General features: G+C 37.8%; 1 long non-coding RNA gene across 1 annotated transcript in view; it reads right to left on the bottom strand.

Annotated features, from left to right (window-relative positions):
- Positions 1-10754: 10754 nt before the first annotated feature.
- The window catches only part of LOC125175397 (uncharacterized), a 45354-nt gene continuing 36022 nt past the window's right edge, over positions 10755-20086 (bottom strand). Inside the window, exons 3-4 of the long non-coding RNA XR_007155774.1 lie at positions 14925-15012; positions 10755-10861 (exon numbers count right to left, since the gene is read on the bottom strand). This is a non-coding gene — a long non-coding RNA (uncharacterized LOC125175397). The remainder of the gene's footprint in view (positions 10862-14924; positions 15013-20086) is intronic.

Genomic DNA, 20086 nt, shown 5'->3' on the forward strand with positions numbered 1-20086 from the left:
TGTTCAAATTCATGAATAATTAGAGAAATCCCAATTAAAACCACTAGAAGAAACTAATATAAACTCACAGAATGCCTGAAGTTAGAAGATTGAGTTACAAGTATTGAAGGGGAGGTAAAGTAATGGAAACCTTCAAAACAATCTCAATATACTGGTAGAAGTCTTACATTTGATGTCTTTACCTTGGAAAAACTGTTTAGCTTATCTATTCAAGTTGAAAATCATTACATCCTGTGGCTCAACAATTCCATCTCTAGGCAAGTACCCAACTCGACTGCATGCACAAGTGAATCAGAAGACATTTCCAAGAACGTTTGTAATAACATTTTTCATAATAACCTAAAACTGAAAAATACCTATGCTTGTCTACTGTTTAATAAATTATTGTTTATTAATATAGTGAAGTATCACACACATGGTAACATGAACAAGCTACAGGTGTACACATCAACATGGATGCAACAAACACGGTCTTAAAAAATAATTCAATCACCAAAAAAAAAATGCATGGTAAAATATAGGGGCCTGATACTTTATTCTGTTTGAAAACGAGTTTGGCTTGATTCTGCATTTTAATTGAGGTTGATCACCTAACCATAACTATAGTTACACCAAATTAATATTTGATCTGAACAACCTATTTTGAACTGAGGGTTAATTGTTTCATTGACCCATTAAATAGAATGTGCACCTCAAAAATTCAATTCCACAAGGGAAGTATTAAATAGAGTGACCAGTATGAAAGGTTCAAATGGTATGAACAGGTTCAGATTTCTGTTATACCTGTCCATACTTATATTGGTTTGCTAGGACTACCATAACAACATATCATAGATTGGTTGGCTTCAATAACAGATATGTGTTTTTTCACAGTTTTGGAAGCTAGAAGCCCAAGAGCAATGTATCAGCAGATTTGTTTTCTTCTGGGACCTCTTTCTTTGGCTTTAAAGAATCTTTTCAGGAGTCGGCGGCAAGATGGCGGCTTAGGAGGACGCTGGGCTCACCGCACGTCCTGCTGATCACTTAGATTCCATCTACATCTGCCTAAATAACCCAGAAAACCGCCAGAGGATTAGCAGAACGGAGTCGCTGGAGCCAAACGCAGACGAGAGGCCCACGGAAGAGGGTAGGAAGGGCGGCGAGGCGGTGCGCGCTCCACGGACTGGCGGGAGAGAGCCGGGGCGGAGGGGCGGCTCGCCAGCCAAGCACAGCCACCGAGTCTGGCTTGCAAAAGCGGAGGGGCCTGACGGACTGTGTTCCCACAACAAGCGCGACTTAGCGTCTGGGAGGTCATAAGTTAACAGCTCTGCTCGGAAAGCGGGAAGGCTGGAGGACAAAGGGAGGGAGAGCTGCTGAGCCCCCTGACAACAGAGCTCAGTTTGGTGGGGAACAAAGGCGCTCGCCAGCGCCATCTCCCCCGCCCATCCCCCAGCCGAAATCCCAAAGAGAACCTGTTCCTGCCGGGGAACTTGCTCGCTCCGCGCAAACACCCAACTCTGCGCTTCGGCGGAGCCAAACCTCCGGCAGCGGATCTGACTCCCTCCCGCTGCCACAGGGCCCCTCCTGAAGTGGATCACCTAAGGAGAAGCGATCTAAGCCTGCCCCTCCTGCCCCCGAGCACCTTGCCTACCCACCCCAGCTAATACGCCAGATCCCCAGCATCACAAGCCTGGCACGGTGCAAGTAGCCCAGACGAGCCACACCACCCCACAGTGAATCCCGCCCCTAGGAGAGGGGAAGAGAAGGCACACACCAGTCTGACCGTGGCCCCAGCGGTGGGCTGGGGACAGACATTAGGTCTGACTGCGGCCCCGCCCACCAACTCCAGTTATACACTACAGCGCAGGGGAAGTGCCCTGCAGGTCCTCACCACTCCAGGGACTATCCAAAATGACCAAGCGGAAGAACTCCCCTCAGAAGAATCTCCAGGAAATAACAACAGCTAATGAGCTGATCAAAAAGGATTTAAATAATATAACAGAAAGTGAATTTAGAATAATAGTCATAAAATTAATCGCTGGGCTTGAAAACAGTATACAGGACAGCAGAGAATCTCTTGCTACAGAGATCAAGGGACTAAGGAACAGTCACGAGGAGCTGAAAAACGCTTTAAACGAAATGCATAACAAAATGGAAACCACCACAGCTCGGCTTGAAGAGGCAGAGGAGAGAATAGGTGAACTAGAAGATAAAGTTATGGAAAAAGAGGAAGCTGAGAAAAAGAGAGATAAAAAAATCCAGGAGTATGAGGGGAAAATTAGAGAATTAAGTGATACACTAAAAAGAAATAATATACGCATAATTGGTATCCCAGAGGAGGAAGAGAGAGGGAAAGGTGCTGAAGGGGTACTTGAAGAAATAATAGCTGAGAACTTCCCTGAACTGGGGAAGGAAAAAGGCATTGAAATCCAAGAGGCACAGAGAACTCCCTTCAGACGTAACTTGAATCGATCTTCTGCACGACATATCATAGTGAAACTGGCAAAATACAAGGATAAAGAGAAAATTCTGAAAGCAGCAAGGGGTAAACGTGCCCTCACATATAAAGGGAGACCTATAAGACTCGTGACTGATCTCTCTTTTGAAACTTGGCAGGCCAGAAAGAATTGGCACGAGATTTTCAGGGTGCTAGACAGAAAAAATATGCAGCCGAGAATCCTTTATCCAGCAAGTCTGTCATTTAGAATAGAAGGAGAGATAAAGGTCTTCCCAAACAAACAAAAACTGAAGGAATTTGTCACCACTAAACCAGCCCTACAAGAGATCCTAAGGGGGACCCTGTGAGACAAAGTCCCAGAGACATCACTACAAGCATAAAACATACAGACATCACAATGACTCTAAACCCATATCTTTCTATAATAACACTGAATGTAAATGGATTAAATGCGCCAACCAAAAGACATAGGGTATCAGAATGGATAAAAAAACAAGACCCATCTATTTGCTGTCTACAAGAGACTCATTTTAGACCTGAGGACACCTTTAGATTGAGAGTGAGGGGATGGAGAACTATTTATCATGCGACTGGAAGCCAAAAGAAAGCTGGAGTAGCCATACTTATATCAGACAAACTAGACTTTAAATTAAAGGCTGTAACAAGAGATGAAGAAGGACATTATATAATAGTTACAGGGTCTATCCATCAGGAAGAGCTAACAATTATAAATGTCTATGCGCCGAATACCGGAGCCCCCAAATATATAAAACAATTACTCATAAACATAAGCAACCTTATTGATAAGAATGTGGTAATTGCAGGGGACTTTAATACACCACTTACAGAAATGGATAGATCATCTAGACACACGGTCAATAAAGAAACAAGGGCCCTGAATGACACATTGGATCAGATGGACTTGACAGATATATTTAGAACTCTGCATCCCAAAGCAACAGAATATACTTTCTTCTCGAGTGCACATGGAACATTCTCCAAGATAGATCATATACTGGGTCACAAAACAGCCCTTCATAAGTTTACAAGAATTGAAATTATACCATGCTTACTTTCAGACCACAATGCTATGAAGCTTGAAATCAACCACAGAAAAAAGTCTGGAAAACCTCCAAAAGCATGGAGGTTAAAGAACACCCTACTAACGAATGAGTGGGTCAACCAGGCAATTAGAGAAGAAATTAAAAAATATATGGAAACAAATGAAAATGAAAATACAACAATCCAAACGCTTTGGGACGCAGCAAAGGCAGTCCTGAGAGGAAAATACATTGCAATCCAGGCCTATCTCAAGAAACAAGAAAAATCCCAAATACAAAATCTAACAGCACACCTAAAGGAACTAGAAGCAGAACAGCAAAGGCAGCCTAAGCCCAGCAGAAGAAGAGAAATAATAAAGATCAGGGCAGAAATAAACAATATAGAAACTAAAAAAACTGTAGAGCAGATCAACGAAACCAAGAGTTGGTTTTTTGAAAAAATAAACAAAATTGACAAACCTCTAGCCAGGCTTCTCAAAAAGAAAAGGGAGATGACCCAAATAGATAAAATCATGAATGAAAATGGAATTATTACAACCAATCCCTCAGAGATACAAACAATTATCAGGGAATACTATGAAAACTTATATGCCAACAAACTGGACAACCTGGAAGAAATGGACAAATTCCTGAACAACCACACTCTTCCAAAACTCAATCAGGAGGAAATAGAAAGCTTGAACAGACCCATAACCAGCGAAGAAATTGAATCGGTTATCAAAAATCTCCCAACAAATAAGAGTCCAGGACCAGATGGCTTCCCAGGGGAGTTCTACCAGACGTTTCAAGCAGAGATAATACCTATCCTTCTCAAGCTATTCCAAGAAATAGAAAGGGAAGGAAAACTTCCAGACTCATTCTATGAAGCCAGTATTACTTTGATTCCTAAACCAGACAGAGACCCAGTAAAAAAAGAGAACTACAGGCCAATATCCCTGATGAATATGGATGCAAAAATTCTCAATAAGGTACTAGCAAATCGAATTCAACGGCATATAAAAAGAATTATTCACCATGATCAAGTGGGATTCATTCCTGGGATGCAGGGCTGGTTCAACATTCGCAAATCAATCAACGTGATACATCACATTAACAAAAAAAAAGAGAAGAACCATATGATCCTGTCAATCGATGCAGAAAAGGCCTTTGACAAAATCCAGCACCCTTTCTTAATAAAAACCCTTAAGAAAGTCGGGATAGAAGGAACATACTTAAAGATCATAAAAGCCATTTATGAAAAGCCCACAGCTAACATCATCCTCAACGGGGAAAAACTGAGAGCTTTTTCCCTGAGATCAGGAACAGGACAGGGATGCCCACTCTCACCGCTGCTGTTTAACATAGTGCTGGAAGTTCTAGCATCAGCAATCAGACAACAAAAGGAAATCAAAGGCATCAAAATTGGCAAAGATGAAGTCAAGCTTTCGCTTTTTGCAGATGACATGATATTATACATGGAAAATCCAATAGACTCCACCAAAAGTCTGCTAGAACTGATACAGGAATTCAGCAAAGTTGCAGGATACAAAATCAATGTACAGAAATCAGTTGCATTCTTATACACTAACAATGAAGCAACAGAAAGACAAATAAAGAAACTGATCCCATTCACAATTGCACCAAGAAGCATAAAATACCTAGGAATAAATCTAACCAAAGATGTAAAGGATCTGTATGCTGAAAATTATAGAAAGCTTATGAAGGAAATTGAAGAAGATTTAAAGAAATGGAAAGACATTCCCTGCTCATGGATTGGGAAAATAAATATTGTCAAAATGTCAATACTACCCAAAGCTATCTACACATTCAATGCAATCCCAATCAAAATTGCACCAGCATTCTTCTCGAAACTAGAACAAGCAATCCTAAAATTCATATGGAACCACAAAAGGCCCCGAATAGCCAAAGGAATTTTGAAGAAGAAGACCAAAGCAGGAGGCATCACAATCCCAGACTTTAGCCTCTACTACAAAGCTGTCATCATCAAGACAGCATGGTATTGGCACCAAAACAGACACATAGACCAATGGAATAGAATAGAAACCCCAGAACTAGACCCACAAACGTATGGCCAACTCATCTTTGACAAAGCAGGAAAGAACATCCAATGGAAAAAAGACAGCCTCTTTAACAAATGGTGCTGGGAGAACTGGACAGCAACATGCAGAAGGTTGAAACTAGACCACTTTCTCACACCATTCACAAAAATAAACTCAAAATGGATAAAGGACCTAAATGTGAGACAGGAACCCATCAAAACCTTAGAGGAGAAAGCAGGAAAAGACCTCTCTGACCTCAGCCGTAGCAATCTCTTACTGGACACATCCCCAAAGGCAAGGGAATTAAAAGCAAAAGTGAATTACTGGGACCTTATGAAGATAAAAAGCTTCTGCACAGCCAAGGAAACAACCAACAAAACTAAAAGGCAACCAACGGAATGGGAAAAGATATTCGCAAATGACATATCGGACAAAGGGCTAGTATCCAAAATCTATAAAGAGCTCACCAAACTCCACACCCGAAAAACAAATAACCCAGTGAAGAAATGGGCAGAAAACATGAATAGACACTTCTCTAAAGAAGACATCTGGATGGCCAACAGGCACATGAAAAGATGTTCAGCGTCGCTCCTTATCAGGGAAATACAAATCAAAACCACACTCAGGTATCACCTCACGCCAGTCAGAGTGGCCAAAATGAACAAATCCGGAGACTATAGATGCTGGAGAGGATGTGGAGAAACGGGAACCCTCTTGCACTGTTGGTGGGAATGCAAATTGGTGCAGCCACTCTGGAAAGCAGTGTGGAGGTTCCTCAGAAAATTAAAAATAGACCTACCCTATGACCCAGCAATAGCACTGCTAGGAATTTATCCAAGGGATACAGGAGTACTGATGCATAGGGCCACTTGTACCCCAATGTTCATAGCAGCACTCTCAACAATAGCCAAATTATGGAAAGAGCCTAAATGTCCATCAACTGATGAATGGATAAAGAAATTGTGGTTTATATACACAATGGAATATTACGTGGCAATGAGAAAAAATGAAATATGGCCTTTCGTAGCAACGTGGATGGAACTGGAGAGTGTGATGCTAAGTGAAATAAGCCATACAGAGAAAGACAGATACCATATGGTTTCACTCTTATGTGGATCCTGAGAAACTTCACAGGAACCCATGGGGGAGGGGAAGGAAAAAAAAAAAAAAGAGGTTAGAATGGGAGAGAGCCAAAGCATAAGAGACTTAAAAACTGAACAAACTGAGGGTTGATGGGGGGTGGGAGGGAGGAGAGGGTGGGTGATGGGTATTGAGGAGGGCACCTTTTGGGATGAGCACTGGGTGTTGTATGGAAACCAAGTTGTCAATAAATTTCATAAAAAAATAAAAAAAAAAAAAAAAAAAAAAAAAAAAGAATCTTTTCACTGTGAATTCAAATGGTCTTTTCTGTATGTGTGCATCCCTGGTATTTTTTTGTTTCCAAATTTTTTGTTTTTATAAGGACACCAGTCAGGTTGGATTAAGGTCCACCCTAATGGACTCATTTGAACTTAATCACTTATTTAAAAGTCTTATTTCAAAATAAAATCACATTCTGAGGAACTACAGGTTGGGGTTTCAACACGTGAATTTTACAGGGACACGATTCAGCCTACGACACTACTGTTTTGTCATCGCACCCTAGAATCATTCTGTGGCTTCATGGAATGGTACCTATATCTATTGATTGAAATGAGAAATAAACATAGTCTAGTCTTCTGCTTAATCATCACAGAATGTTGCTTATATGTAGTATTCTATATGTAGTAGTTCATAGACAGAGGCTAATACCTTGTCTTGCTGTTTAAAGACCTGGAAAAAATTCAAATTTAGCAATATAATATGAAGATGTTGTTTCTTTCTTTAATGCCACGAAAATATTTATCCCAGTGGAAGAGGATCTAAATCAAAATGCAAATGTTAAGACCCATCTTTGTCAATGACATTCAGCCCCTTCCTCTGTTTAGTGAACCTGTGCACCTAGCAGTTACGATGGCAAAGACCAAGGCCAATGCTGGGTTCAGCAGTATGAACTTCTACCCACCAACTCCAATTCGATTATCTCCACTGATCAGTGCCCACCGTTGCAGAGGCTAACACATAACTCCAGAAGTGGTGCCATTTCATGGACATTGTTCAGTGGAGAGCAATCAGATAGTTCTCTGGGAGCGGAAGAATAACACTAAACACTGTTTGTCATGGAAGGCTGGTGCTTTCTCATCATGTGAACAGAGACACATGTCAGGGAATAGACTTGCACTCTTTGGGTGCAACACTTCTGCTGGCACTAACATTCATGGACGTACAGAATATCTTATCTATCCCGCATGGATAGATGTGGGATAGATCTCATACAAGATCTTTTCTATGTAGAGAATCCATTTTGTGATTATGGATTCCTGTCTAAAGAAATAATTTATCCTGTGGTACCTGGCTGCTTCAATCATGTAAGCATCCAACTCTTGGTTTCAGTGCAGGTCGTGATTCTCAATGTTTGTGAGATCAACCCCTGAAAGTGCGGAGCCTGCTTGGGATTCTCTCTTCCCCTCTCTCTCTACCCCTCCTCTCTTCTCTCTCTTTCAAAATAAATAAACTTAAAAAAAAAGACAATAAATAATTTATCCTGGAATCAGTTTATTTGATAGGATAGTGAAATAACTTGCTGAAAAGTCAGGTACCACACCAACTGGGAAATAGAGCCCTAAAAACGTGAACAGTTATCTCGGAAGATAGTTTTAGACATGACTTAAACCAGAATCCAGTATTTGGTGACATTTTTGTCATAGCAAGGAAACAAAAGATAAAACTAGCAGTTGTTTTGGTTTTTTTAAGTCATAATTATCATAACCCTTCAGAGATTTTGTTTTCTTCCTGCACCATGATTTTGAACTCAGTTGATTTGAAAGCATCAGCGACCTAAAAGAAGGCTTTTAATAAGGAACCTCTTCATTCTTTCACTGAATCTGACATCAAGACTGTCCTAGGGCTATTGATTTACTACTGAATAAGCAGATATGGCGACATCGACTAGGGAATCCTAACTGCCATAGGTAAAGTGGATTGCTGCTAGACATTGCAGGAATGGAAGATCATATCTGAACTCTAAAGGAGTCACTAAAATTACTTCTGGTACCTTCATGTCCAATCATCCTAGTCAATAGATAATTAGACAATAAAGATCAGATCAGCAGAGCCTCAACTCCTATAAGACTAAAGTTTTGAATCATTCCACCAGATAGAGGCCCTGTTAGGTGATGTGCTGGGAGAAGAGAAATGGAATATAGAAAGCCTGGTAGAAGGAGACAGCAACGATTATCAACTTAGACTCAGGAACAGTTGTGGAAGTGAGACAGTAGAAGCTATCCGTAATGTTAATCTCTTTGCTGTTTTACATGAAAAGCCCGGTGGTACCTAATATTTTAAGTTGCAGGTGGACATGTGACTTAATTGTCACATCTGAGAGCTGATAGGCTTTTTTGTGTTCTCTGATACACAGTTTTTCAACTGAGAGATGACAATAGTGGATGTAGTGAAGCAGAAGGGATGCAATGTACAGGATGTTTTCCATTCATTCAACTCCACTTTTGTGGTGAAGACGGACAGACCTTGATTAAGTCAAAAGCCTTTCTTGCTCTCTGTGTTCTGGTGACCAACGACCAAAGATGGGTGCCAGCAGGGACGAAGGTGAGTGAGGTTGGGATATTTATTGTCTCAGCTCCATCTATGAGGGTTTATTTCATTATGATGCTATCCTCTTATCAAAAGTCAGTGCTTATATAAGGTAGCTCTCTTTAAATAGTCCTTTCTCTGTGTTCTGATAACACCTCTTCCCCTCCTTTTTCCTGCTGCTTCAAATCCCTGGTGGTTCAAGTTCCCCACTGTTAGTAGTTGTAGGAAACTACCCTGTTCACACAGTCATCATTAGGCCATATTTTCAACTCTTTTAAAGTTAGCATAGTTTATTGGTTCATGTGACTGATTCAGATATTAGGAATAAAATAGGATATTAATAGAGATTTTATAAATATAATTAGTTTCGTATGGGTATGCCCACATAAAGTCAACTAACATCTCAAACAACCTTGAAAAAACAGTTGGGATTTTCTTTACATTGTCATAAATTAATTTCACTTGACACCTAAAACTATTAGTATATATTGATAGGCAGAATTGTCTACCAAAAGACTATTAATGTACAAGAGAATCAGGCAAAGAAAAAAGTGTCATTTTAGGAGAAATTTAGTAACTAATGGCACTTTGCCAAGCAAGAAGCAGATGTTTAACTATAACTGTCAACAAAACATGAATAGAAAAAGAAACAGCATCATATTATGGAAGTTTTAGTTTAGAAAGTACAAAATCTGAACCCTAAATAAACACCAAGATGGAAACACAAAGGTGTAGTGAAATCAGTCACTATTTCTGGAATGTTTCTAAAGGAAAGATGGTTCCTTTTTTAATTCAAACACTATTATCATAAGAGTAATTTCAAAATCAATAAATGTGATGGTTCACAAGATTTTTTGGAAAGTTTAGAATAAAACTTCTGGCAAGTAGTGAGAGCAAAGTTCAGTGATGTGGCTAGACTCTATTAACGTTTGGAACAGATAGGGATACGGAATCCAAGAAGCAGTGTACCCGTTTGTAGAGCTCAACAAAAACCACTGATCTAGAAAGACTTGTTTTATGAAAACAGTCTTTCACCAGAGAATTAGTATCTTTCACCAGTGAGTTTATTCAATAAAATGGAGAAAAAAAATACATTCCCTTATATGAAAAGTGTCAGTTCGGAGATCCTTCTACGCTCAATTTACAGATCATTTCATGGGCAAATGTATAAATCTCTTTTCCCCTTGGCCATATAGCATGCTTTCATTATGCTTTCATGGATATTGAATAGTGACTACAAAATGGTTATCCCTTAAAAGGCTAAATTTTATATTTGGTAACATAACCTTCCCAAATGTGCAACAGCAATCTTAAAAGCATAGCCTAAGTTATTTATTATATTGATATGTAATGACCCTTGGTTTGTTGGAACATTATCTTCATTTTTTGAGCATTCCCCCTCCCGCCAAAAATAATATTGCAGCGAATGTAAGTGTGGGAATTTGTATCCAAAGGCAAAACCAGCATTTTATGTGATAAGTTTTGAGAATAAAAGTCAAAGATTCAGTATACTTTAATGGTTATTACACCTTACAAACTCACAGGTATGATTGCATGCTGTTGTTTCCACTAATAGCCAGTGTTATACCTACAGTCCACTCCCTGGCAGATGGTGGAACAGATAATGCTATCCTCCCACTGCTACACATCTGAGTCTGTAAAGAACAATAGTGCATTGTTAAAAGAAATACAAACTGGCAAGCTTCTTTTCACGCATAAACATTTATTTGAGTTTAAATTATCCACTTAAAATGGTAAGTACAATTTCTTTTTTTTCTTTTGTAAAACACTGTTAGCAGTCTTAATGTTTATGTAGGTGTGTGCTTGAAGCCTAAGGGGGACTTTTTTCCATTCTTTTAAAATGTAGTTAAGAGTCAGAAGTGAAAAATACCTGATATTATTTCAATCAACACGTCCAATTTTATATCTAGACTGTTCACATAGGCATAGGGTATTTGTAAAAGACAATAGAGACAACCCAGGCTGTTACGTTTATTCTCTAAATGTGAAAACTGACAGTCAGATAGCTTAAGTGACATGTGAAAGGGCACAAGGCTAACTAATGACAGAACATCACTAGAGTTCAACATCCTGTTTCCAAAATGCCTCCACCAATTCTACATTCCCACCAGAAATGTGTAAGTGTTCCCTTTTCTCCATACCCTCATTAACAATGATTTTTTGTCTTTTCGATGATAGCCGTTACAACAGAGGTGAGGTTACATTTCATGGTGGTTGTGATTTGCGTTCCCTTGACGATTAGTGAAAAGAATTCCAAACAAAACTACCAAATGATCCAGCAATCCCTCTTCTGGATATATATTCAAAAACATGGCATCGGGATCTTGAAGAATTATCTTCATCCCAGTGCTTATTGCAGGGTTATTCGCAACAGCCATATGTAAAAATAACTTAAACGTCTGTCAACAGATGAATGGGTAAAGAAAATGTGGTGAATATGTACAGTGAGTATTCAGCCTTATAAAAAAAAGGAAATTCTGACATTTACAACAACATTCGTGATGAACCCGAAGGACATTATATTAAATGAAATAAGCCAGATGCATGAAGGCAAATATTCCATGATCCCCCATACATGTGGAATCTAAAATAGCCAAACTCATGAAGCAGAAAGTGGAAGGGTGGTTTTTGGAGGATGGGGGGAAAAAGTGATGTTGGTCAAAAGATATGGTGATATGAATTAACAATATTGTATCGTATACTTGAAATGTTCTAAGAAGGTAGATCTTAGGTGTTTCTGACCACATAAAAAAAGAAAATGATAACTATTTGGGATGATTGGATATATTAATTAGCTTGATTGAGCTGATCATTTCAAAATGTATCCATATACTAGGGTGGCTTGGTGGCTTCATTGGTTAAGTGTCCAACTCTTGACTTTGGCTCAGGTCATGATCTCCCAGTTTGTGAGTTAGAAACCCTCATCGAGGGGCGCCTGGGTGGCTCAGTCGGTTAAGCGTCCGACTTCAGCCCAGGTCATGATCTCACGGTCCGTGAGTTCGAGCCCCGCGTCGGGCTCTGGGCTGATGGCCCAGAGCCTGGAGCCTGGTTCCGATTCTGTGTCTCCCTCTCTCTCTGCTCCTCCCCCGTTCATGCTCTGTCTCTCTGTCTCAAAAATAAAATAAACGTTAAAAAAAATTAAAAAAAAAAAGAAACCCTCATCGAGCTCTGCTATTCTCTCTCTCTCCCCCGTCTCTGCCACTCTCCACTCATGCTCTCTCTCTCTCTCTCAAAATAAATAAACTTAAAAAAATTTTAATCTATATATCAAAATATCAGGTTGTATACCTTAAATAGAGACAGTTTTTATTTGACAATTATACTCCCAATAAAACTAAAAAAAAAAAAGTACAATGTCTTGAATCACAGTTAAGGATTTTTTTCTTTCCACTGCTAATAATTTATGTGACATTTTCCAAAATTTATATGTCTTTAGAATGCACTTATTTTCCATAGTTTATATTCCACTTTAGGAACTAAAGACCTAAAATATTTTTAAATCACATAAGCATAAGAGATTATTTCCAAAAATGTGAGTTAGAAGAAAGATTTCACCAATTACACTGTTATTCTGAGAAACATGTTAACAAACACAGAATATCAATAGGGGGCACATTACTAAATACATGATAAATGGCAAAATATGTGTTACCTGTTATAAACAAAACTGAGACCTGATTATTGAAAATTAATACAATATTGAAAAAAGTGATCATCTTTGGCTGAGTTAGTTGACATTATGCAGTTCAATAAACTGAACAAAATCTATAAGCCTAAGAAAGAGTGTGAAGAAAATCACTCATCAAGTGTGAAGAATTTGTGTGGTGCAGGCAGCTGAGACCTCTACTCATCAGAAAATACCTACTCTCCTGATTTCCTTCCCACATATACTACCGCAGGTTATATTTCACTGCAATTGGGTGAAGTCATAAAAAGCATGCCTGTCCTGCTACTCAACACGTATCAGTTTGTGTTCGTCATAAGACACTGAGACTATGTTGGTCAGTTGCCCAGTCTGGACAACAGCCTTTTGTAAGTGTGACAAAAGACTCCATTTGGATTCTGTTTCTTTACTGGTCACTTGATATGAGTGTAACTTGTTCACACCAAATGAAAAGGGTGGACCCATCAAGATGCAAATAAATCCACTGAATGTTATGCTTCCTTCTTATTTGTGGGATCATCCTTCAAACACAGTGTTTTGTCTTCCAATGCTTGGGGAAATCATACAGCAATTTCCTAAAATTTCATACTGATGACTGGCCTTTGAATTTAGCTGGCTGCAGAATGTGTCAACCGACTTCTATATGTTGTGACAACAATTATTCTTGGTAAGCCACCTATTTAAGGCTAGCTACATAACTCGTGAAGACCAGCACAAAATAAAAATTCAGGTCCTCGGGGGCACCTGGATGGCCAGTCAGGTAAGTGTCCAACTCTTGATCTCAGCTCAGATCATGATCTCATGGTTTGTGAGATCGAGCTGCTCATCAAGTGGCTGACAGTGTGGAGCCTGCCTGGGCTTCTCTCTCTTCCTCTCTTTCTGCCCCTCCTTTGCATGCTTGCACTCAGGTGTATTCTCTCTACCAAATAATAAATAAAAAACTTAAAACTTCAGGTTCTCAGCAAAGAACCCAGGAATTCTGTTCCACAGTTGTTACTGACTGAATTTTGCCTACAGCCTCAAAAGCTTAGAAGCAAATCCTTCCCTAGGTGAGCATTCAAATAAGTCTCTATCCATAGCTAATATCTGGATTAGAGCTTGTGAGAAACGCGAAGGTAGAGAACCTCGTTAAGACATTTTTCCAAATTCCTGACTTACAGACAGTATGACTTAACAAACACACTGTGTTTCAAACACTAAGTCTGTGGCAATTTGTTAGGTAAGAATATATAACTCACTTTTAATAAACGTTGACTATCACATCTGATTACTGATCAGTTAGTACTTATCAAGTAAACCCTTGATAATGGTATATCTCTTATGAAGTTATTAGACTCCTACTCATTTATCCTGAGAATTCAAAATAGTAAAGACTCTTTAGGCATCCTTTATTTTGAGGTATATATGCTAATTATTTTACACTGTAGTTTCAGTAGATAATTCTTAATTCTTACACTGTCTCTGGACAGCTGTAAATTTTGTTATTAAATGTCTCATGGATAGCACTATAATTATGATATTTTTAAGTCTCATAGAAGCTTTGGATGGCAATATGAGCCGGCTCTTATTTCCAATACTAATCTTAAAGTAATGTGATTAGGGTCTCCCTCTTCCCTGGTTATTGGATTCACTTTTGCCAATGCTTTCTGTAGCTGCCAGGATTAAGAGCATTTATAACTTTCCTGTCACTTTGGCTTTCTTTTTCTACTAATTTTGCCATTTACAAAAGGATTATATGAATAATCTAAATTCCATTGATATTGCCTGTCACATGCCACTGAATTTTCATTAGCTCAAACTTGGATCAGTTGGCAACCATTCAAACACAAAAATATTGAAAGTACTTCTCTCCTTATCATATTTTAAATCCAATAAACCTTTTATCCCTGTATTTATGGGGAGGGGGACGTCTTTGCATGAATCTCACTATTGTTATTAATCTGCATGCTACATAGTCAGGAACTCAGTATTAGTTGGTTTTATGTTCAGAATTCACAAAAGTATCCAAGAGAACACTTAACTAAAATGCTTACACAGCAAGTAACAAGGATTTTCACAGTATTCCGAGTGCAACTTCCAGGCTTCTCGACGACATGGTGGACATTTGATTCTCAGGATGAGCTGAAGAAGATAGGAACAGTTTCAGATTATACAAGCTATATCTTCAATTCTCTATCTTTTTTTTTAAAATTAAAGTTTATTTATTTATTTTGAGAGAGAAAGAGAGAGAGAGAGAGAGAGAGAGAGAGAGAGAGAGAGAGAGGAGTAGAGAGAAAAGGAGAGAGAGAGAATCCCTATCAGGCTCTGCACTGCATTCACTTTGGCCAACATGCTTGAACTCACAAACTGCAAGATCATGACTTGAGCTGAAATCAGGAGTTGGAATGTCAACCAACTGAGCCATCTGAGCGCCCCTCTACCCCTCTTTTTTGTCATGCTTATTCTGTAGCTCCTCTGAGAGCACTTATTAAGGTTCACTCTTCTTGAACAACTTTGTATTATCAAAGTATTCAGAATAATAAATCCCAAACACCAAGTACAGTCCGAATGCTCCATCTTTGTGTTAACTTATTTATTTTGCCAAGCAATATCGCAAGATAGATCAATGTCATAATATCAAGTCTCCCTGGTATTCTTCTAAAAATGGAAAAGGGAACAAGAACAAAGAAACAAAATTGAATGGAACCATTACTGTGAAATATAAAAATAAATAAATAAATAAATAAATAAAGCCCATTATCTACAGATGTTTTCAAATGGAAACATCTCTAGCAGGTAGGACTAGGAACTAATAGAAATAACAAGTTATGTCAAAAGAACAATGTATATTTGTTGTCTATTGTTAGCCCATTATTTTTATAAATTAGGTGGAAAATGTGAAAATTTTAACTTTGAAAGATACTCTCTCAATACTAAGATTATAAAGTTTATATTTATGCTTATTCATGATTATAGAAGTTAGACTCTTTTTGTCAAAGCACTTGATAAGAAGAAATAGAGTCATACCATAAAAGCATTGGCATAATTGAAATCCTTCAAAAGTAAGCACATAAAACATAGCAACAGAACAAACAATAAAATGATAGTCATATATTTCAAGTTAATGGCTTTTCCAGGTAATACTTCATCTTTAGAAGGGGAAGCCGTATATGTCTAAAATACCAATGGCATTATCTATAGATTCAGCCTATTTTTCGCCATCCTAAAGGTAGAGCTTTGGGTAAGGAGAACACATGATTATTTTCCCATAACAAGCTTTGCTAGCTCTCTGTTTTAGCCCTGGGCTGATGTTGTTGCTAGCTACCAACATCATTGAACAGGAGGAACTTCTGTCTGTCTGTTTGCTTGTTTTGCTTTAAACAACCAACAGCTTTCTTGCAGTTCTGGAGGCTGGAGTCCAATATCAAGGTGCTAAGTGAGTTCTTGGTGAGATTTTCTTTTCTGTCCTGCAGAAGTTCATCTTCTGGCTCCCGTGGTTGAGAGAGATCTTTGCAGCAAGCTCTCTGTTGTCTCTTCTTATACGGACACTTATAAGATCTCATTATGAGGGCCCCATCCTCATGATCTCATACAAACCTGTCTCTCAAAGACTTCTTTCCCAACTACCATAATATTAGGGATTAGGGCTTCAACATAGAAATTTGGAGGAGGCACATTCAGTCTACAGCAGTATTTTTTAAATTGCAAGATGACTGAAATTACCGAGCTGCAAGGAAGTCTAGAAAATATAGTGCCCTTTCTTTGGATTCTTCATCTTCTGGAATAAGGAAGGTACTTTAAAAGGGGATAAGGGGAGTTTGGTACCATCTGATGGGCATGACCTGAAGGCGTCATCAGAGACCGCATAGAAGCTGATTCACTACCCACAGACACCTCTCCATCTATCACCCAGAGGAACTCCTATTGGTACTGTTTCGTAGTTCTTGTCGACTTTTAATCAACATCTATTAACAACTAGGTAAATAAATGAGATTATATGCAACATATAGCTCTATGGCTATTTATCCACCTGATACATTATTGAATTTTTTTCTCACATCATAAACATTCACTCATTAATTTTAAGAGCTTCCAGACATTTCAGTAGGGATAAACCAGACTGTATTTAACAAAGGCCTACTGTCAGAATTTTTAGCAATATACGTAGATTGTTTCCAAATTTCCCCTATTAAAAACAAAATTATGAAGCAAATTTCAGAAGTGAAATCTAATGATAAAGGTCTGAAAGCAAGATTGCTCAAAAAGTACATAGTTTAGACTTGTATATGCAATACTAAATAGTCCTCCAGAAAAATTATATCAAATTATACCTAGGGGCACCTCAGTGACTCAGTTGGTTAAGCAACTGACTTGATTTCAGCTCAGATCGTGATCTCCCTGTCCGTGGGATTGAGCCCCATGTTGGGCTCTGGACTAGCAGGACAGAGACTGCTTGGGGTTCTCTCCCTCCCCCCCTGCCCCTCATCTGCTCATGTTCTCTCTCTTTCTCTCTCTCAAAATAAATAGATAAACATTTAAAACATATATATACCTATGAGTTGCATTAGAAACTGCTTGTTTGCCCATATCTTCAACAACACCATGTATTATCATTTGTATTTTTTTCTATTTGACAGGGGAAAATCTCCTCACCCTGGTTACACTTCTTTTTCTAATTAAAATATAATTTACATATAACATTGTTTAAGGGTACAACCTGCTGATTTGATACATTTATGTATATTGCAATATGATCACCACTATTGTGTTAACTAACACTTCTATTAGTGGCATAATTATAATTTATGTTTTGTAGTGAAAATATTTAAGATCTAGTCTTATAGCAACTTTGACTATAACCACAATGTTATGCATTAGATATCCAGAACCTGTGTTTTAACTTCAAGTTTGTAATCGCTGGCCAACATCCATTTCTGGAGCCCCTGTGTTTGAAAAGTGAGAGCTTTTCAGAGCTGGGAATGATACTAGCAGCAAGGTGATATGAAGTTGATAACAGCCCATCCTAAGATCCAGGCCTCTCATGAAAGCAATAAATAATTCTAAAACCCCAGATAGGGATTCCCTACACTTGAAAGGAAACTAGAGAGAATATTTACATATCATGCATGAGTTTGCATAATTTACATAATATTCTTATTAAAACATCATGAGATAACTTGTACTACGCACTTAATATGTTATAGGTAATTTACATGTATTAAATTAATCACCACAACAACTTCTGAGGCAGGTAGATCAGTATCCCCGTTTCCTTGATTAGAGGAATAAAGCACAGGGAGGATAAATAACATAAACAATGTCACTCACCAAAGATTTGAACAATTTAATTCTTGAGTTCATACCTTCAACCATGGAATTATTATGTTGCCTTTTCCAAACACTTAGTGGGTAGAACAGTGTTCACTGATTGAGAATTAGATATTGGAGGCATGGCAGTATTTCTACACCAAGGGAAGTATTGATAAAATACTGATATTTTATTATTTGTTTCACACTATATTAAGTGTACACACTTCTAACATACACACACACACACACACACACACACACAGAAAGTAATTTTATGAAAAATTGGCAGGAACATTGTTTTAATTAAGAAACATACTTTTTTAAGTTTATTAATTGATTATGAGACAGAAAGAAAGCATGAATGGGGAAAAGGCAGAGAGAGAGAGAGAGAGAGAGAGAGAGAGAGAGAATCCCAAACAAGCTCTGAACTGTCAGTGCACAGCCTGTCACAGAGCTTGAACTCATGAGCTGAGCCAAGGTCAATATTCAGATGTTTAACTTACTGAGCCACTCAGGCGCCCCAAGAAACATTATTTTTAAAAGAGTGCTGGGATAACAATTACAAGTTACTTGACAAAATGGAGAAATAAGAGTGAAATAAGGCTGATGAACACAGAGATCAGTTCACTGGACATTAACAAGTTTTTTATCTGTGTGGTTCCAAAAAATCTATTTCTACATTGGTGTGATATCATTATAGGAATACTTTGTATGTGGTTTATGTTAATATTTTATGGTTTTTCCTCTTTTTACATTCTATTTTTAAGCAAAGTGTGTTTTAGATTTTTTAAATCTGAGCGTTTGTGAAACAAAGATACTGCAAAATTAAGCCTAATTTTTTCTATAATCTTACAAAAATATTTTCATAGTTACATACATTTATTACAAATACCACAAGAGACCAATTAATACCAAAGCTGTTGAAATGTAAATTGGTTGTATTTTTAATAATGAAATAATAGTGAAACAAATGTTTTGTATACTCTTTTCCTCATAGGTTACCATTTTAACCGTGACTCTTATCAGAGTTTGATTTATCTCTTTATCCATTCTTGTAGCTAATGGGGAACAAATTACTTATTACTCATGAAAGACACTAACTACCTAGTGTTGCAGAAAAAGAGAATATTACAATTTACATTTAAATGAGATTTGAAATGTTAATGAACAGATCCAGTATTCTAATTATCTCTACAAATACTTTAAATTAAGGTGAACTTTTGTAGATGGATCATTCCTTGAATCTTAGTCTAGAGTGCCCTACAGGGTTGCATATAAAGTATAGAGCATATATATTAGATACTTGCATTATTATAATGTAAATTATATAGTCAAATAACTACAATTATTATTAATAAATATACTATTTTATTTTAATGAAGGATCATAACCAAATAAAATATTTTTAAATTAAAATATTATGACAGTATTGATTTGAGGGTTTTATTCATTTCTTTTTCTCTTGTTAAAACAAATAGAGACATGGACCGCCTGCGTGGCTCAGTGGTTAAGCGTCTGACTTTGGCTCAGGTCACGATCTCACAGTTAATGGGTTCAAGCCCCACATCAGGCTCTGTGCTGACAGCTCGGAGTCTGAAGCCTGCTTCAGGTTCTGTATCTCCCTCTCTTTCCGCCCCTCCCCTACTCACTTTCTCTCTCTCTCAAAAATAAATAAACATTAGAAAATATTTTAAAAAGTAGAGACATGATTGATTAGAAAGATAGTTTTGATAAAAATTGCCCATACAATGTAGATATTTCCTTCTTATCTTAACATAATACTTTTTACAATGCATCAGTGCATCAGTAAGCAGTGTATAAGAACAAAATATACACTGTAAGCAGTGTATAGAACAAAATTTACACTATAAGTGGTGTATAAGAACAAAAATGTAATTTTTCAGGA

The sequence above is a fragment of the Prionailurus viverrinus genome, chromosome A1, assembly GCF_022837055.1.
Source record: "Prionailurus viverrinus isolate Anna chromosome A1, UM_Priviv_1.0, whole genome shotgun sequence".
NCBI classification, from domain to species: Eukaryota; Metazoa; Chordata; class Mammalia; order Carnivora; family Felidae; genus Prionailurus; species Prionailurus viverrinus.